Source organism: Sciurus carolinensis, chromosome 9 (assembly GCF_902686445.1).
Source record: "Sciurus carolinensis chromosome 9, mSciCar1.2, whole genome shotgun sequence".
Classification (NCBI taxonomy): domain Eukaryota; kingdom Metazoa; phylum Chordata; class Mammalia; order Rodentia; family Sciuridae; genus Sciurus; species Sciurus carolinensis.
The window spans coordinates 54,729,510-54,749,594 of NC_062221.1; positions in this window are offsets into that span (position 1 = coordinate 54,729,510).

Consider the following 20,085-nt stretch of genomic DNA (forward strand, 5'->3'; position numbering starts at 1 on the left):
TACCTAACTTTGTCATAGTCAAATGAACAACTATAAAGAGAAAAATCTTTAGGTAGCCCAATAAAAGATATATCATACATAAGCAAAGATAGGAATGATGGCTGACTTCTCATGAAAAACAAGGGAGGCCAGAGACATAGAATGACTTTCTCTCTCTCTCTCACTTTTGTAGTGCTGGGCATCAAGCCTAGGGTCTCATGCATGCTGGGGAAGAGCTATACCCCAGCCCTGCCCTGGAGTAACATCTTTAAGTTGATGAAAGAAGAAAGCAACAATTTAGCTGGACGGAGTGGCATACACCTGTAACCCCAGTGGCTCAGGAGGCTGAGATAAAAACTGAGTTGAAATCCTGTCTCTAAAATAATACCAAATAGGGCTGGGGATGTGGTTCAGTGGTTGAGTGCCCCTGAGTTCAATCCCCCAAAGCAAAAAAAAAAAAAAAAAAAGCAACCACTCATAATTTTATATTCTTTGAAAATATCCCTCAACAATGAGGATAAAATATTTAAAAATTAATAATAACTGAGAGTATAAACAAGACTGAAGTGCAGCACTAATTATAATAGCTAAGATATGGAACACAATGTGTCAATCAATAGATAAATGATAATCAAAATGTGGTACATGCACACCCTGGAATATTATTCAACCATAAAAAACAATGAAATCCCATAATCTGTGACAACATGGATGAGCCTGGAGGATATAGTTAAGTGAAATGTGGATAAATAGAAAAGGCTATCTTTTTTAATACTAATATTTATTTATTTATTTATTTATACATACTAGGAATTGAACCCAAGGGTGCTTTACACTGAGCCACATCCCCAGTCCTTTTTATTTTCTGTTTAGAGACTGGGTCCCACCTCGGTTCTTAGGGCCTCACTAAGTTGCTGAGTCTGGCTTTGAACTCGTGATCCTTCTGCCTCAGCCTCCTGAGTCCCTAGGATTACAGGCATATGCCCTGTGCCCAGCTTTTTTATACTAATTTTTAAAGCAGAATCAGATTGTTTAAAGGAAAAGAATAACATTGAATTGTGGGGATTATCAAATATGTAAAAGTAAAATCCATGACAAGATAGCACGAAGGATATGGAGATAAATAAAATTATATTATTGTAAGTTTCCTATATTTTCCTACATTTCCTACTTTATAGTAGACTGATCACTTATGGATACATATTGTAATCCCCAATAATTATACAAAAATAGAAAAAAAAGGAAAAATTAAAAATTATCTAATTAACCCAAAAGAAGGCAGAAAGAAAAGGAGTAAAGTAACAAAATCCAGAAAACATGTAACAAGAGGGTAAATTTAAACTTTACCATACAAAATATTAAACGTGTAAGACTACATATTTCAATTAAAATACAGAAACTGTTAGTCTTAATATAAAAAATATCAAGAGTCAACTTGTGCTAGTTACAAGGATGAACTTCAAGGAAATAGACAGAGGTTGAATTTAAAAGGAGAGAAAAGATGTATCACATACACCTTAAACATAAAAATCATTTAAAAAAAAACTAGCATGCCTACATTGATATCAAAGTAGCAGTGATTGTGTCATATCATAATCACAATAATAAGGTCAATTTATCAGTAAGACATGGACATAACAAATATGTATGCAGTGAATAACAGAACTCCAAAATACACGAAGCAAAAATTGACAGAACTGAAAGGAAAAATCGACAAATCCATAATTTTAGTTAGAGATTTTAATGTTGTTAGACTAAAAAAAAAAAATCAGGAAGATTATAGATTTGAACAATATTACCAACTTATGTAACCTAATTGGTATTTATAGAATTTGATACCCAGCAACTGCACATGGCTTATCCAAGGATGGGACCGCTTGCTGGAGCCTACATCTCCGCAGCTCAGAAGACTGCTGTTGTATAGAGTATGTTCTCTGAGTACAATAAAATTAAATTAGAAATTGATCATAAGATAGCTAGAAAATCCCCAAATATTTGGGAATAAGCAAGTGATTTCTAAATAAATAATGAATCAAAGAAAAAAATCACAAGAGAAAGTAGAAAATAAGCTGAATAATCAAATAAGCTTAATTTGAGAGACATAAACGTACTGAGGCAGGACTCAGGAAAGTTTATAGGTTCAGATGTTTATATCAGAAAAGAATCTGTAATCTAAGCTTTCACAGAGTCCAGAAAGAATAAAGATAAAGGCTAAGATCAATAAAACAGAAGAAAGTCAAGTCATGAAGAAAATTAACGAAGTTGGTTTTGTGAAAAGATTAACAAAAATAACAAACCTTTTATAAGACTGATCAACTGAAAAAAACAAAGGAGAGAACACAAGTTACTAACCTCAGGAACAAAAGAAGGAAGCCAGTATGAATCCTTGGACCTGGAAGGAATGAAAAAGAACTCTCACAAACAATCCATGCCAATAAATCAACAATTTAGATGAAAGAACAAATTCCAGGAAGAGGACAACTTATCAAACCTGACTCAAGAAGAAATAGAAAATTAAACATCCTATACCCATTAAATAAATTGAATTTGTAATAATAATTAAAAAATTGTTTTACTTGTTCATGAACCTTTATGTTTTATTTCTTTATATGCGGTGCTGAGAATCAAACCCAGTGCCTCACACACGCTAGGCAAGCACTCTGTCACTGAACCCCAACCCCAGCCCCTGCAATAATAATTTTTGAAAATGTCTTACAAAGAACACTCCAGGCCCTGATGGTCTCATCACTAAATTCCATCAAACATTAGGAAAACGAATGGAGTGCCAAAATCACATTGTAGAAGAGCTGGTGGGTAAGAGAGGGTTGCAGCCATATTTGGACTTATTTGAGACAGGGTCTCGCACATTTGCCTCGAACTTACAATCCTCCTACCTCGGGCTCCCAAGAAGCTGGGATTATAGGCATCCCAGCAGCCCAAATATTTTTGACCCGAAGTTGGTTGAATCCACAAATGCTGGAACCCACTGATAACAAGGGCCAACTGTAAATTGTTTCAGTCATATAAACTATCATGTATTGAATGTTTGTGATTCATCTGCAACTGTTCTAATAACTTTACATTTAATCTTCAAAAATTCTTAGAGGTGCCTAACAATTTAATCCCCATTTTATAAGTGGGGAAACTTGGGCATAGAGAAATAAGTTGTCCAAGGCATACTGCTGTTAAGAGGCAGAGACTGAGCTTGAACCCAGGCAACCTAACTCCAGAGCATGGGGTTGTAACAATATTCTATTACAACCATGTAAAGATTACATGATATTCTGATGGTTTGAATGAACCAAATTTTATGTAGTCATTTTCATATTGTCATATTTAGTCAATTTCATATTGAATTATATATTGATTGGGACTCTGCAAATATGCATTCCTGAACATCCTAAATTCCCCCCCTCTTCAGTATTATGGATTGGTTCTTTAGAATTAATTCAGCTAAATGATGCTGAAAAGAGTTTATTTCCTCTCTGAATTATGTATTGCATACAAATGACCTCATTATTGACAAGACATTCATCACTGGGTGTTAAATGTTTTGGTTCAGCTCTCCCAGTTTGCAAATTATTCTCTATAAAATATTAATCTGCTTTTGTTGATATCTGAGCCCTAAAGATACTTGAGTAGTCAACATGAGTTCTTCATCTTATGTAACAGAGAAACAGAATTTTTTATCAGAAAAGGATCTCACAGCTTATCTGATCCAATTCCTTAGCTGATGGAGAAAGATAGTTCTAAAAACAGTTGGACAAAAATAGAAATTTTATAAACTGAATCACTTTTTTTTTTTAACTTAGGAAGCAAGCTTGCTCTCAAAGAGAGCGTATGATAAATGCTTCGGTAAGTGAAAATTTAGCTTCTGAGCAATTAGCGGCCATTAAAGCCAAGATACAGGAAGGGACCAAACTGCAAGCTGACTAATTGGGCCTCGGCTTTTGAAGTGATTTGGCTGTTACAAAATCACAACTCACATTTACTGAGTGCTTACTGCACGTCAAGCACTGTGCTCAGCACTTTACTGACTTCCTGTCATTGAATCCTTGTAGCAAACAGTCGAGGTAGATAGTGTTCATATCCCTATTGTACCATTGAGGAAACAAGCTTGGGGAAGTTAAATAGGATGCATTTCTTCTAACAGCAGAAAACCACACCCAACAAAATAAATCAAAAAATGCCGTTTTTGTCTTCTAGATGCTTTGACAGTGTTGTGAACCATTCACTCAGATAGATGATTCCACAGTCCTAAAATTCTCTTAGTTTCTCAGGTTAAGATAAAAGAACAGCTTAGTGAGTTAACTGGCGTGGTGAGAATCTAGTTTTTCTTGAGAGCTGGAGCTGGGAGGGATGTTTGATTGATTGGTGGATTGATTGATGACCTTTTGAAAAGGGGAGGCCCCCGGAAGTCTATTGTCCAGTTTCCCTGATCTGTCACTTGCTCCTTCTCTATTTAAAAGTCCTCCCACCAGGTGTCCAGGCATCCCTCCCTCCTTCCTTTTCTTCTTTCTCTCCTCCCACAGGCCTCTTCCCAGGCCGGCCTTCCCTGCCTGCCTCATTCTATAGCTGTCATTCATGTCAAAACCCGTGGAACCTTCTTGAACCTCTCAGAAAAGAGAAGCTGACTTTCAACAGGTTCCACCTGTTTAAATGCCCACTTCCTCCCCAGAGCTCATCCCTGACCTGAGGAGCATAGGACCAGTTCATTATGAGAGCAGAGGCATGTCACTAGGCTCTTTGTTCATGTGGTGACACTCCTTCGGTCTTGGGATGCTGAGGCTGAGCTCCCATTTGGAGGGGGCTGAGGGGGAGGCAGCTTCCAGGATTAAGGGGCTGTCATCTTTCTGGTGCTCCTTTGAGCAAGTCATGGAGCTGAGGACAGACCCTGCATGAGACCTTGCTTTCAGGATAATGTCCTGCATTTGGGGCCCTATGGTCTCTGGTATCCCCACCTGGGTAGTGAGTGGTAGCCCACCCAGAGTAAAGAAGGAGATTCCAGGAAAACAGGGTCGGAGCGACTGCAGTGCAGTCCTATAGAAGGGCGCCTTGGTTCCAGCCTCTGGAGCCGTGTGTGCCCATCTCTGAAGAAGGTATGGTGAGGCAAAGCCAGTGCAGCTCAGCTAGCCCACTGGGATGTTAGCTCCTGGGGCCGGCCCAGGCTGGAACACTGGTTGGCCAACAGAAGACATCCCATAGGCTGCCCTCCTTGGGGACATACAGCAACTGAGCATGATGAACTGATGAATTCAGGTGCTGCAGGGACTCTGGACCACACCAGTGCTGCTTGCAACAGAGGGGGGAGGGCATGCCAGGATTTCATGGGCAAAGGTTGAGAGAAGGAGTTACAGGACCTGGAGAGTCAGATCGGTGGGTGCCACTGTCTTGTTGGGTGACGTTAGCCCATTAGTGTCTTGATGTTACCTAACAGGTTTTTAAAAATTATTTTATTTTTTAAATTTTAGAATAAAAAGAGACAATTGTGTGAGTCTGGCATGTAGCAAGTCTATAACATCAGGTGAGTGGCACTTTCTGGGAAGCCTCATGGTCTGCAATAGGGGACTTATCTAACCCAAGATTGCTCCTCTGTTAGAAATGTGTTGCCACCATGGGGAACCAGTAACAGCAGTGGCCGTGCAGGAGACATAATGACTAAAAAGGACCAGGGAGGGAGGGACATTTTAAAAAAAATTGTACACTATATATCTTTTGCCTGTTTCCAAAAAAAGTAAAAGATTTTAGAGGCGCTGGAGGCAAGGGCCACCTTTGCCTGTGTGCAGTGGAGTGCTGTGATTGTTAACAAGGGGCTCTGGTGGGGAGCCTGGTGTGCGCAGCTCAAGGGCACCGCCGGCTGCACTGGTTGGTGTAGCCTGATCAAAGCTTACAAAGATGACAAAGATTACCTCATCGTCCCTCACTTAGATGGAAAGTGAACCACAGAGAAAGCCCATGACTCTTTCTCAGGACCACAAACCCAGCTGTGTGGAGATTGAGTCTGAACCCAAGTCCTTCAACATGGGGAGTCCTGAGTTCAGGTCCAGCCCTTCTGGCTGGCTGTGTGACCTGAGACTAATGATCTGAAGTCTCAGCCCAGCTCTCGATGAGACAAAGGTGGTAATGCACACTTCTCAGGATTGTTTTGGGGCTTGACTACAAAACATTACGCCTGAGGGGTGCTTTGAAAACCTTCATCCCCTCATCAATATAAAGTATTCTAAAACAGGGAAATAACCCTCTACCCACTCAGTTCAGCATTAGCCAAGCTCCTGAGCCTACTCTTGGATGTACAAAGGAACTTCTTCACTCAGCCGTCCTGGGCGGAAGTCGACCTGCTCCATTCCACCCCACCTCTGCAGTTTCTGGAGTTTCCATACCCACCTGCTGTAACTAGGAGACAGAAGGAATCCCTGTCTGCAGTTTCTCCACACTGCTGGGTGGGTGCACCTGTTCAACCTGCGCCTCCTGGTGGTGACTCTTCCAGGCTCTCTAGTTTCACCTACTTCCTTGGCAGGTAGGTCACTGAGGGAAGAAAGTACTACCTGGGTGAACCTAGATGGGACTTGGTGGTGGGTCTGTGTGTAACCTCCATCCGGCACTGCAGCCATGGGACAATCATGCCAGCACTGTGACGTCCAATGACAAAGGCTGGTTGATGTCAGTTGACCAAGCCATTGGTCATTCAGCACCTCTTCCGTAGGACGTTCCTGGTGGGTGTTAACATATGATAGGAAGATTGCACACTTTGACCAACTCTCAAGTATCTAACCACGTCCTCTTCCCCAGGTGCTTCCCTTGAGTTGTATGTAATTTAACTTCAGGACACTTCTTCCACATGAAGGGGATGATTTGTTCCTCTGAAACTATTTATTGAAGAATTTTCTCCTTGGGTTTTCAAGGCCACCCCTGAGCAAGGCTATTGTGTAGCTGCCATCATTTTCAGTTCTCATGTAGATAGGAAGTTGAAGCATCTGCAAGCCACACTCAGGCTGTTTTCTTCCTCCTTCAGCTGACTGGACAGTAACCCAACCAGCCATGCGTGAGTTGAGGCTAGGGCACAGGAAGGCCTGAGCTGGCGGCTATGCAGTTTGCCTTCTGATCCGCTCATGTTCAACTCTGAATGTGCCATTCCCGTTACAGTTTGGTGAGTCCAACAAGGACCAGCTCCCAGTGTGTGATTCTGGCTGCGTGGTCAATTGGTGCTTCCATGGAAGTTTTTAAATTTTATTTTATTTTATTTTATTTATTTTTGGCTCATAGTGGTATGCTGTAGATGGCATGACCTTGCTGGGGGTCTCATTGTGAGTCTGCCACTGGAGCTGGCCACAAACTCCACAGACATCTTTTCCAACCATTGATACCTTCAGCACTGTAATGTTGGCTGGGTCATATGGCTCAGGTGACAGGGATGCTTGCATCTCTGGTGATAAGGGCTACTTGGAGACATGAAGGGAGGACAGCATGAGCAGGACTTCCCCTTCCTTCTTGGGTAAATCTCTTGTGAATGCAAACTGAACATATTAAATTGTAGAAAGAACAACAGAGAAAGAGAGAAGGGAAGGAAGGAGCACAGGAAGGAAGGAAGGAGTACAGGAAGGAAGGAAGGAAAAAGAAAGAAGAAAGAAAATGCAGTTGATAATTGCTGGATCCCATGTGTCATTTTGGATCTTTTATTGATACATCACCCTTACTGTGAGTTCACTCAGGACATGTTCAGAATTCCAGCTCCTCTTCCTAATAGCTATGTGATCCTGGGCAAACCACTTCCCTTCTCTGAGTCTCAGTGTCCTCAAGAAGGGGTGTCTTAGCCCACAGCCCAGTGGCGCTGTGAACCTTGAGAGAGAAAGCACTCAAAGGCACTGGTGAGTATCTGTACATGATCCGCGCGGGTGCTATCATTCTTCTCCCTGTGACCCTCTGACAGACGATCCCCCATCCCGACCTCAGCACTCAGTAAATCTGGGCTATATGTTAGTGAGTATCGATGAGTGCGTGTAATCCTTGAGTAGCATGTGGTTAACATGTGTGCGCTTTAACAGGGCTCTTTTATAGTGACTCTAATGATGTGTGGAGTGTCTGGGGGCCGTGGAGTTGTTCTCTCAAGTTGTAAACTCACCGCTGCTTGGCACCACAATCTCTGCCTACCTCTTCTCTAACCTACCTCCCCTGCAACTGCTATCACTGTCCATGGCCAGCTCCTGCCAGGTGCTGGAAGTCCAGGACTATAGAGTGTGTGGATGTGGCTTGTGTGACAAGTGTACACGTTGTTCCTATGATGGGTGCATGTATGTGTGTTATTTATGTAGTTGTGTGTAAGATATCTATCTATATATCTCTATAATAGGTCTAGAGAGAGAGACATACATATAGTGTGTCCTATAGATATGTCCCCAGAAGCAGAAAAAGTCCCACGTTCACCTTGCCTAGCCTGCCTAGGCACCACCTGTGCAGGTTCTGCGCCCTCCTCCTACTCCACAGTGGACAACACCTGTGTCCTGATCTTTGTACTTCAGCATCTTGTCCAGGGCTTTGGGCTAAACGGTGCTTAACAAGGTAGTACTTCGCTAATTGAATGGGGATAAAAGCCATCAAGAGATGCTCTTTTCAGGGCGGTGCTGCAGTGCCCCCTAGTGGATTTTATTTGAACTTCTCAAGGTTTGCTGTTAGGCTGGTCCTTGGCTAAGGGTCAGACACAAATGGACCAGGCTTGGTCTTCCCTGCAGTTGGTCACCCCTCTGTCTTGCATAGAGTGGGACTCATCAATTGCTGAGACTGTTTTAGACAGGGGGCTCAGTCTGAGATGTTTGGAGAAGAGACCTCTGGCTTTTATCATCCTTCTTTTTCTCTTCTTCTCAGGCAGAAATGCTGCAATAGATGTCCTCATTCTCCATGTAGAAACGGAAGGAAGAAATGAATGTATCTCATATACTTCTGTATGTATTTTCTTTGGAAAGAGAAAGGGAAATAATGTAGGACAAAAGAAACAAAACCTGATTAATCCAGCAAATCAGGAAGAGATAAAAGGGTAATAACTTGCAAAACAACAGGGGTTGGGTGAGGGAGACCTCATCCCTGCTGGTCCCCAGCTGGGCGTCCCCACGGGGCAGGAAGCTCTGAAAACCACCACACACTGTGGCACAGTATCCAGAGATTCCAGAGGAGGGCCAGATCTTGGTATCTCTAAAGATGCCCAGGTGGTTGGTTTTAAGGTGACTAAGGTCATGAACCCCTGGTTTAGTTTAAAAGTGTGTCATCTCTTTGTGTGTATGTGTGATACTGAGGATGGAACCCAGGACCTTGCACATAACTAGGCAGGTGCTCTACCACTGAGCCATATCCCAACCCTTTCATTTATTATTTTGAGAGAGTCTTGCTAAGTTACCAAGGCAGGCCTGGAATTTAGGGTCCTCCTGTCTCAGCCTCTCCAAGGCAGGATTACAGGCTGCCATCGCACCCAGGTGGGAAGTGTGTCAGTGCTGAAACCCCTTTTTTTAGAATCCCAGTTTTGCTACTTGACAGCTGTATGACCACAGTATCTGTCTGTCTTATCCTGTGAATGAGCAGGAGAAACAGGAGAAGAAAAAGGAGAGGGAAGGAGAGAAGGAGAGAAATCTTGAGCGGTGTACCTGGCCAGAGAACACCGGGGGTGGGGGAGCTGTTGTTACCACATCCCACCGTCCACCCTGGGTCACCAGGGCAGTCACGGACCCCTTCCCTGCACCACCTCTGCCCCCATCCTGTTTTCATTTCTGAAGCACCTGCTAGCAGAGTTTCTTGCAGAAGGATCCAAGATCACACTGTGTGGGAATGAAATAAACCCTTACCAAAGATTACAGAGTTTCACAACCACTCTAGGAGGTGGGCACTATGAGAATGCCCTTGATGGAGAAGAAGATGGTCAAGTGGTGTGTCAAGGGCGAGCTGAGGCTAAGCACTATATTGGTGTTGGAATGCAAAAGTTCTCTCATGCAAAAGCCTAGTGTGAGTTTTGTGTCCCCACTCCTCCGCTTAGAAATGAAATATTAGAGGCAGTTGAACTCTCTGTATTCCTCTTGTTGATCTTCCTGATTCACCTGTCTCCCCTCCAACCACTGCCCTGAGTCAGGTGCTTATCATTTCATGCATGCTTATATGTCTCTGTCATATCCTATTACGTATTTTGAACTTTTATGGACAGCATCATCTCAAAGAAATCCTCCTCCTGCAACTTGTTCTTCTCTCTGAAAGTTGCTTTTGATGTTATCCAAGTTGGTACATAGATCTCTAATTCATATTGTCACCACTTCTTAAAAGTCACAATTCTCTAGATGGACCTTCCGATTGCTCCCAGTTTTTCATTGGTTGTGTTGTTTTATTTTTGTTTGTTTGGTATTTGGGATTGAACCCAGGAGTTTAGTTTTACCACTGAGTTACATCCCCAACTCTTCCTAATTTTTATTTTGAAAGGGATCTTGCTAAGTTGCTGAGGCTGGCCTCCAACTTGCAATCCTCCTGCCTCAGCCTCCCAAGTTGCTGGGATTACAGACATGGATCACCATACCTGGCTGCTCCCAGTTTTTTTTTACTGTTACAGTTAATGTGGCTACAAACAGTTTTGTTCTTGTATCCCTTCTACACCTGCGTGAGTTCCATGAGGGTATACACTTAGGAGCGACATTACTGGGCTGCAGGCATTGTGCTGTTCATGTCTGTTGTGAGTTTGCCCCATGCCAGCAGCATGCCAGAGTTTCTGCAGCTCCGTGCCCTCACCGGCACTTGACATTGCCGGATTTGATGTGTATAAGCCCATATTCTTTATGCTGTGCATAATAGACATCTGTGGTAAAACAAAACGAAGAATGCAAGAATAACAACAACAAAAGAAGGAAGACTAGTCGCACAGGGAGCCACATATAGACCATGTTCTGGGCAATTAAGTCTTCAGCAAAGTCTGGATGGAGGTTGCTGAGGCAAGCTGTGCCGTTATTAATTCAGAGCATCCTGCCATGAAACAGGGCATGAAAGACGTGAAGCAAAAGAAGAATTTGGAAAGGCTTGTTGGCCATCCCCATGAACAATCTGCTTCAAGGCTTCATCCTTTTTCCTGACCTTTTGGGGAAATAAGTAGGGAGCCCAAACTCCTCAGTCTGCCTGGGGCGATCGCAGGTCGCCCAGTGACCCCGTGTTGTTATTAGCGCCACCTCTACTCCTCAGAGCAGTTCGGGCTTGAAAGGTAAGATATATGGCCATCCATGAGAAGAGGAGTACATCCAACGTTCAAGACGGAAGCAGGAGCTCTCGGAACCTTTCAGAGAAGGAGCTGACCACAGCCAGGAGCCCCTTCCCTGAGAGGAAGCCCCATCACCCTGGAGTCCCTGCCATGCTTCTTGGTCACTGCACCTGGGACAGCCAGCTTCAGGGACAGGTGATGCCAGGCCACCGAGGGAGGGGGTGTGCCTCCCCCGCAGCTTCCTCTAGCTTAGAATCCGTTCCAGGCCACCAGACAGAGCTCCCTGCCAGTGCTTTCAGGAGAACAGTTCCTGGATGTGCTTCATGAGTTGTGGCCAAGCTCTTGTGACACCTCCTCGAATAACAAAGGGATCCTTTGTGGGCCACCGGCTCCAGCCAACCTTGTGTGGTGGCTGGACTCCCTCTGGCACGTTCCTTTCTAGACAGCCCCCCCTTTCCTTCCCATCCATTCAGTTCAGGGCAGTCTGGGCTTCTACATTTGATCAATTGGGCTATTTGATCAACCTGAAGAGGCAGGTCAGGGCGGCCTTCCAACATCAAAACTTCCGGAGGAAATGACAAGACATAATGGGAGACCTGTGGGGAAGATGACTCAGGCATCAGCATTTAGAGGTTCCCTTTCAGCATTGTGCCTCCCTGTGCCAGCCTTCAGGGGCATGTGTATGTGACAAAGGCTTATCCTTAGGAATAAATCCACATTTCCAGCTAAGCAACCTTGGAAACTAAGGCTTTTACTTTGAAGGGCAGATCCATTGAGGATTACTCCTGCCAGGGGAGTTTCGAGACTCCTCTGGGGGTCACCACCTCCAGGAAGTCTGTGATGAGCTGTCCCCTCCCTGATGTTGTCTGGGATGATTGTGGCACCTCCTCCTTTTGTGCCTCCTGCATTAACCACTATGAGAGAGAGAGAGAGATTTGTCAGAGCATAATTATTCCCCGAGGGACAGTGACCTTACTATTTTCCATATTCCCCCTTCATGTTCTAGGAGTTCAATAAAAGTTGTTAAATGAAGGAATAAATCAACTCTTCAGCTAGAGGGGGTTAGTCCCAGAAGCTGACTAAGCAGAGGAACTCCAATGGTACCATCAAGTCCTTGTCCCTTTGGCATCTCAACTCTGGAAATGAAGACAGCAACATGGACTCTCCCTGGTCCCTGAATGAAACAAAAGATTCTGACTGGTTTAGCTTGGGACCTGTGCCCACCAGCCTTCCCCCAACCCTGGGGATTGGGGATCAGATTATCATTGGCAACCACACTCTTTGGAGTTGAGGAAGGGCAGGTCACGCAGAGGAAGGGTGAGAGGAGGGAAGTCTACTGGGGACAGATAAAAACTGTAGCCCATGCTACCTATTAGCTAATAGCACTCGGTGCTATTATTAGCTCCATTTTCCAGGCGAGGAAACCCAGCCTTAGAGAGGCAGCGTGACTTATTCAAGATCACGTGATAGTGACACAACATAAGCCTGACCTGTGTGATTGCAAAGACCACTTTCTTAATCACTGTATTTGTTGCTTCCCCAACCTGGGGGAGCTGGCTGGTAGTGACACCTCACTCAATCACAAATAGTCATTTGACAGAATAACACAGTGGCTAAAAGTTTGGGGACCGGGCTGGGGAGATAGCTCAGCTGGTACAGTGCTTGCCTCACAAGCACAAGGCCCTGAGTTCAATCCCCGGTACCACAAAAAAAAAAAAAAAAAAAAAAAGTTTGGGGACCATTTTGAGGGGAACTGCAGTCCAAAAGGAAAGAGAGGAAGGACTGACCTGTACCAAGGCAGTGGCTAGGATGGCAAGGACATGCTGCAATGCAGAACCAGGAGGAGAGGGTGGGGTGCAGGTGGCTGGAGATGCGTGTAATTCGGACGTGCTGGGTTTGAGGTGACTGAAGCATACCCAGATGGAGAGGCCCAGGCTCAGTGGATATACAGTGTCTGCAGGTCTGCCCTGGGTGCAGCTGGTGTCCTCCCAGGGCACTGTGTAGTCTGAGACTTGATCCCCTGTGGACCAAGCCTGGGGATCCCAGCATTCAGGAGCAGGTGAGATCAGAACACTTTCTGGCCTTAGCAATTTTGTGAGAAGACATCAGGGACTGTGAGTCAAAACTGCTCAAAAGTGCGCATCAGCGTGACTGTTTTCCTGCCCAGTCCACCCTCCCCATCTCACCTTGCCTGTGGAAGTCCTTCCAGCTATTTCAGTGTCCAGGGCACTTCAGCATAGCCTTACCTGGCCTCCCACAGGTAGGATAACATCCCATGGTTTTTCTGCACAGCACTTCTTACATTCTAATATCTTGATCCTGCCAGTAATTACTTTCCTGCTAGATTGTAAGCTCCAGGAAGGTGGGGACCATGCCTACCTTGCTTATTGTGTCCCTGTAGGAGGTTGAGAACCTCCCTATCCCAGTCCCTGCCTTTGCCCCACCTTTTCTAGGGCTGCTGATTTACTTGGTCAGTTTCCAAGGCGCAGACAGGCACAGAGGCACAGTGTCCAAAATCTCACCCACATTGCGAGGGCCCTTCTTTAGTTTCCTTCATCAGTACCACTGAGTCAGAAGACAACCTGGGCTCTCTTGCTGGCTGGCATCTTCTCTCTCCTGCCTTGTCAGAGTTCCAGGGCACTTGGCAGGGCTCCTAATTTGGGCCTGCTGTCCTAGTGAGGCCTGGGTCTGGGTTGGGAGGCTGAAGTAGGTGCCCACCCAGCTCCCACAGCAGCCTACCCTGGGGACCTGTGACTCACCCAAGCTCATAACAAGTGGCACTTTTGTTTCGTACTTATTTTTACCTTCATGATTTTGGGAATTTCTGGAAAGAGGAATGACTGAAAACCAAGATTTGCCCATTCCTGGATCCTTGGGTCACATTCCATCTAACAGACCCTTTGCCACATGTAACTCCTTCTCAGAGAATTAAGGAAAGGAGGAGGAGGAAATGCACCACCAGAGCTGGCTTCTACCCCACAGTCATGCCCATTGAAGAGGATTTGTCCCTGGAAGGATTTTGTCTTAGTTCAAATTCAGTGTAAATCCAGGGCTTTGCTCCTGGGTATATAGATCACATGCTGCATGCAAATGATGGGCCACCTTTCAACAGCTCCTAGACTTCATCCTGATGCAGTTTGAAAGACTCTTCTGTCAATCTGCCAGCCAAGTAGTGGTGCTGACCTTTGTTACCTGCACAGGCAGAAGTCAGAAGGTCTGATGAGCTGTTAGATATTCAGCATTTTCTTGAGCCATAAGTAGCTTCCAGATCCAATAAAACATCTCTCAAAATGCCTACATGCTGGTCCTCATGGCATCCTTACAAGCTGTGTACACATCTTCTCCAGATTTTACAAAAGGGGCCACTAAATCCAAAAGAAAGACTGTAATTTGGTGCCTAACACAAGTAATAATAATTAACGCTAATCAATAATAGTAAATGGCACTACCATTTATTGAAGACTTACAACATGCCGGGCACTCTCTCAGTCCCCCCCCCCCACCTCTGGAGCTTCTCCTCCCCTCCCACACCACCATTCTTCTGCTGCTGGTAGCTGAAGTGTGGCGCTTATTTAGTGAGGAGCCACAGGAATCAGACAGGCCCAGCAAGATGCATGCTGAGAAGGAAAAAGCTGTGTGGTCTGGCTCCAGAATAGTAGTTTCAGAAAACAGGGAGAAGAAATGGCTGCCGTGCTGGCAGGTGGGGCAGATCCTGTGCCATTCCTGGCTATCATGGAAAAGAAGCCCAGGATGAAAGTAACCAGATCAGAACCTGGGTAGGTGTTGGCAAGTGGGGACAAGAGGGGAGAAGGGCCGTGCTCGTTCACTATAGATGACCACTCCCCACCTGAGGCCGGTCCAGAGGGTCTGCACTGCCCAGAGACATGGGGTGCCTGCAGCTCTGCAGAAAAATAGAGAAACTGGGCCAGGAGGCCTTGAAGGTTGCGTTGACCTTGGTGGTCCTGAGAGAACCTCTGTAGGGATCCTTCTATAGCAACAGCAAGGGCAGTGAGGGAGAGGAAATATGGACTAAGATATTCCTACAAGGCATTGTCTTAAAAATCGATGAGACTGGCTGACAACTCATCAGGGACTCCTGATCTCCCTTTTACTGAACTCCAGGACTCCTTACCACACAAGGTAAAGCCCTCTACAGGGTGACCACCACCAGCCCTCTATTGCTGACTCCACCAGTTCCTCTTGGACTGCCCCCTGCTATACCCAACACATATTTAATAATCTAGTGATTCTCCTTTCTTCCTGTCCCTTCCCTCCACACCAGAACCACCTGGGAGTTTTTTAAATGCACCAGACTGCCCCAGACCAGAATCTCTGGGGGAGGGCATCCTTCCTTTTAAAATCTCCCTAGGAGGTCAGTGCAGTGGCTCTGGCCTGTAATCCCAGCGGCTTCAGGAGGCTGAGGCAGGAGGGTCATGTGTTCAAAGCCAGCCTCAGCGAGGCAGTAAGCAACCCAGTGAGACTCTGTCTCTAAGTAAAATACAAAATAGGGCTGGGGATGTGACTCAGGGGCCTAGTGCCCCTGAGTTCAATCCCTGGTACCCAACCCCCCAAATAAAATAACATAAAATAAAACCTCCCTAGGTGATTCCAGTGTTTCTGGAGTAGAGATCCCTGCTACTTGCCCCTCCCCTCTGTCATTCTTTCCTGGCCAACTCCTCTTATTCTCCAGGTTTCAGTACAGTGCCTACTTCCTGGGGAGGCTTCCCAGGGCCCTTCTCCTGGAGCTGTCTTTGACTGTTGGGTAGAGTACCCTGTCCTTGTCCTGTAATGCTTAACACTCTCCTGGGACTGTGATCTCCCTGAGGATAAGGGCCTTGTCTACTGGTTCACAGATGTGCTTCTGCATAGTTATACCTGACATATGATAACTGTTCAATAAATGGGTTGAAATGTTAAAAGTCAAGTTAAATCTGTCCTTCTAAAAATTTCCCCTGGCCCCTTTTATTCCCTCCTTCCTAATTAAACATGAAAGCCCAATTCTTTTCTGTTTCTTAACTTTCCCCAAATGGCTATGGGTATTGGTCCTTAATTAGCACTTTTGGATCCCTCTGGGTCTTCCCTGTCCTCCTGAGCAGGGCGCTGGCTCTCTGTTCCTGCAAACATTAGTGTTTCCTCAAATAGCTACTAGAAAAAGAAGTCAGGCTCCTCTACAAGAAGAGACAGTCTGCAAACAAGAGCTGTGCCCAGGCAGGCTCAAAGGGAACTGAAGCGTTCCCCTCTCTGGGAGCAGTTTAAAGCAGCTCCATCTAAGATCACAGAGGGGTTTAGTCAATACCCATCCATTTCCTCCTCTACCCCTCCTCAAGGGAAGCCCAAACTGAGCTCTTGTCAGAAAGGGTACCAGCTGCAGAATAGCTTCAAGAGAGTGGAGGGGATGATCCACATTTAATAGAAAGTAGAAAAAGGTGAGAAGCTGCCAACAGGGCATTAATTGGCTTTGGAACAGCTAAGAGTCTCACTCTGGCCCAAATGACCCGGGGCAATTCTGAAAGCAACTGTGGAGGAAGAGGCCCATACCTTTCTCACCACCTTTGAATGGACGGCTTGAAGTGGGAGAAAGAGCCAGGAATCCACGGCATCCTTCTCTCGTCAAATGCCCAGGGCCTGGATGGAAGCCAAGCTACTTGCCTCCTGGGGTTTGGGAATATGCCTGGGTGTAAGGACACTGCACAGTCTTCCCATCATTGTGCCCTACAGTGCTGGGGAGAGGGATGGCGGCTGCCGAGTTAGCGTTGGGTGTGAGTCTTCTTTGGGTTTCTGGATCCGTTGACTTTCCTTCTCTGAAGTCAGTTTCCTCATCTGAAAATGAGGAGATATTCTGGACCAGATATCAAGTGTCCCTTCAAGCCTTTCCTTCTGGGACTGGCAATAAAACAGGAAAACGGGAGAGAAAAGTCCAGGAGTGGTCGTGACTCAAAAGAAAAATGGGAACTGACCCCCTGTATGGGAGATCGTGCACATCTGCACAGTGGCTTCTGGGTCCTAGACTGGGGACCAGACACTCTTACAGATGGGTGAAATGACCACTCCTACATCTTGTGTGAGACATCAGATGAAGAATCTAAAGTCCCAAGAGCTTTAAAAAGATTCACACAAGGTTACACAGTTAGCAAGCAGAGGAGCTTTATCCACTCCACTACAGGGATGACAAGTGAATTTACCTTCATGTGCCACCTCTAATAGATTGACAAGGGCTTTGTGGAGCATCACTTGAAGGAAAGAGTCCTTGATTGATCAACGACATCTGCCACAGGTTTGGGAATAAGAAGTAGCTGCATACATCATATATTTGCCAGTTATTGGTTTGTTGAGTAAGTTTTTATTGAGATGCTACTTCATACAAGGCACTGGTCCTTATGTTGGGGGTTCAGTGGTAAATAAGACAAGCCCCTGCCCTCAGAAAGTTTGTATTCTAGAAGGGGAGATAAATAATATACATGTAATCAAATGGCTAAACAACATAATCTCAGCTATTAACAAGTAGTATAAGGATAATTAAATAGTACAATGCCAGAGAGTGTTGGTGTGGGGAGGAGGGAGATGATCAAGGTGGTCAGGGAGATGACATTTAAGCTGATACTTAAGCACCAAGAAGGAAGCATCCTTAGGAAGAGTTGGAGGAAGAGCATCCAGGGAGAGGGAACAGGAAGTGCAAAACTCTAAGGTAGGACAAACAAGGGTCAGAAGAGCAGAGCTGAGGCTGATTAGGAGAGCTGGGGATGGGGGTGGTCAGTGGAGGAGGTGGGAGTGGCCAGGAAGCCAGCTGTTCACCCAATGTGCCTATCTGAATGTCTGACAGGCTTCCCAAACTAGTGCAGAACAAAACCCTCCATCTCCATCCACATCACCTTGTCACCCCTACCCCTCTGCCCACAACTAAATCTGTACCTCCCCAAGTCTTTCCCTTCCCTTCTCCATAAATGAGGCTGCACCCACCCTATTGCTCAGACCACTATGTTACAACCCCAGCCATGTCACCATCGCCTCTTGCCTGGAACTCTTCACTGACCTCTTTGCCTTCACCCTGGTCCTCAATAGAAGCCCCCAAAGCATTCATCAAATCAATCCCACCATCTTTTTCTGATCCCAAACTCTCTTCCTCCATGTTTGTTCTTTTTGCAACCATCCCAACTCATAAACGATTTAATTCTCTTTTTAAAAGAATCTGGAGTTGGTCACAGTCACAGGGGCATGAAGCCCTAATTCAATTCATACACATTCCTCTAGTTGTCCCCAAACTGACAGTGCTGGCAGAGTGGATCTGGGAACTGGGTATTAATTATCATAGGGATTCTTTATTAGGCCCCTGCTGTACTCCTGGCTCCAGTGCCAGAGCACTACAGTAGCCCTGCCAGGGAGGTATGATTATCATCCCGCTTTTGTTCATGGGTATACTTGGGCCCAGAAAGTTCAACCTCTTATTATAGGTCCCACAGCTAATGAGTGGCTGAGCCTGATTTGGACTCAGGTCCCTCTGATGCCAAGGCCTAAGCTCTTGATCCTGTATCAAGAGTCCTCCTAGACTCAAATGAGCAAAAGATGAAACTCAGAGGCTTAGAGAGAGAAAGACACCTTGACCTCAGCCTGAATGTTTCTCCTTCAATATCAATTCCAAGGTCAGAGCCTTCGGTCTGGGTTCCTAGGAAACTTCTCAGCCCAGAAAGGTAAGAGGGTTAGGTCCTTTTGCCCACCTAGTCCCAAAGAAATGGAACAGCCCCAGCCTTCCATTTTTGCCCTGGATTTCAGGCCCTGTCCTTCTATCTGTTCCCCTCCCATGTCCCCCTTGTTGCCAGGTGGTCACCTTTTTACACCAGGCTGTTGTAACCAGCACCCTAGTGCTCTCCAGCCTGTCGGCCTCTTGATCAGGAAGCATTCCCGTGGGAACCATGGTGCCAACATCCGGTGGGGACAGGCCCTCCGTTACCTGCAGGCCCTACTGCTTCTGCTATCAGGCCCAAGAACAAAGGAGCTTGGTGCCTGCCGCCTGGCTGGCTGTGTTTGTCCAGGGTGAGGCCTAGCCTGGCACAGATGCTGAGCAAACAGGAGTGCCGGCCTTACAGATCCGCCTTGCAACCAGTAAGGCTTGAGCCGAGAGGTGTTGCTGCCAGGCCACCTGCTGAAATATCACCCTGCTCAACCCCAACCGGCACTCCAGGGCAGAGGGGATGATAGGGCAAGGGGCCTCAGGATTAACAGCTTTATAATTGAGAGTTGAACAAGATGATCTCCAAGATCCCTTCTGTGGTCTCGAGCCATGGATGATGTTTTTGGAAGCCTCTAGGGCTTAAGAACAGGTCTGTGAGGTAGAAAATGCCTGGGCTGTGGAGGTGGAATCAGGGCCTCTGAATTATGGCACTCTTCCACCCCCGTCCCCAGCACCTACCATGCCTCTGTCTCTGGCCAAGAGAACTGACCTCTCTCAGAGCAGTGCCTTTGCGCACTGGATTCATGACCTCATCCACCTACTCATCCACTCCTACTGGAGCTTTTCAAGACTGGAGTCCGAGGGTACTTCATGGTCAGAGGACTAAGTGTGCCCATCTGACTTCCACAGGCCACCTAGAATCTGTCAGGACCCAGTAACTTAGGGAAGATGCTGAGGGATGATGGGGATGTTTCTTCAGTTAGGACAGTGAAAGGCTGTATGGTGATAGTGACTCCAGAATTTAGTGTGCGTCAGAATCAACTGCTTATTAAATAGAAGAACTCTGGACCCAGAGTTCTGAGTTCCAGCATCTGAGGTGGGGTAGGGTAGGTCAGGGTTCTGAGTTTTTAACAAGAACCTAGGTGCTCCTTAAGGTCTCTGATAAAATGAAATGCATGTGTCTAAAAGCTATACAGTTCTGATGCCAGGCATGGTGGCACACACCTGT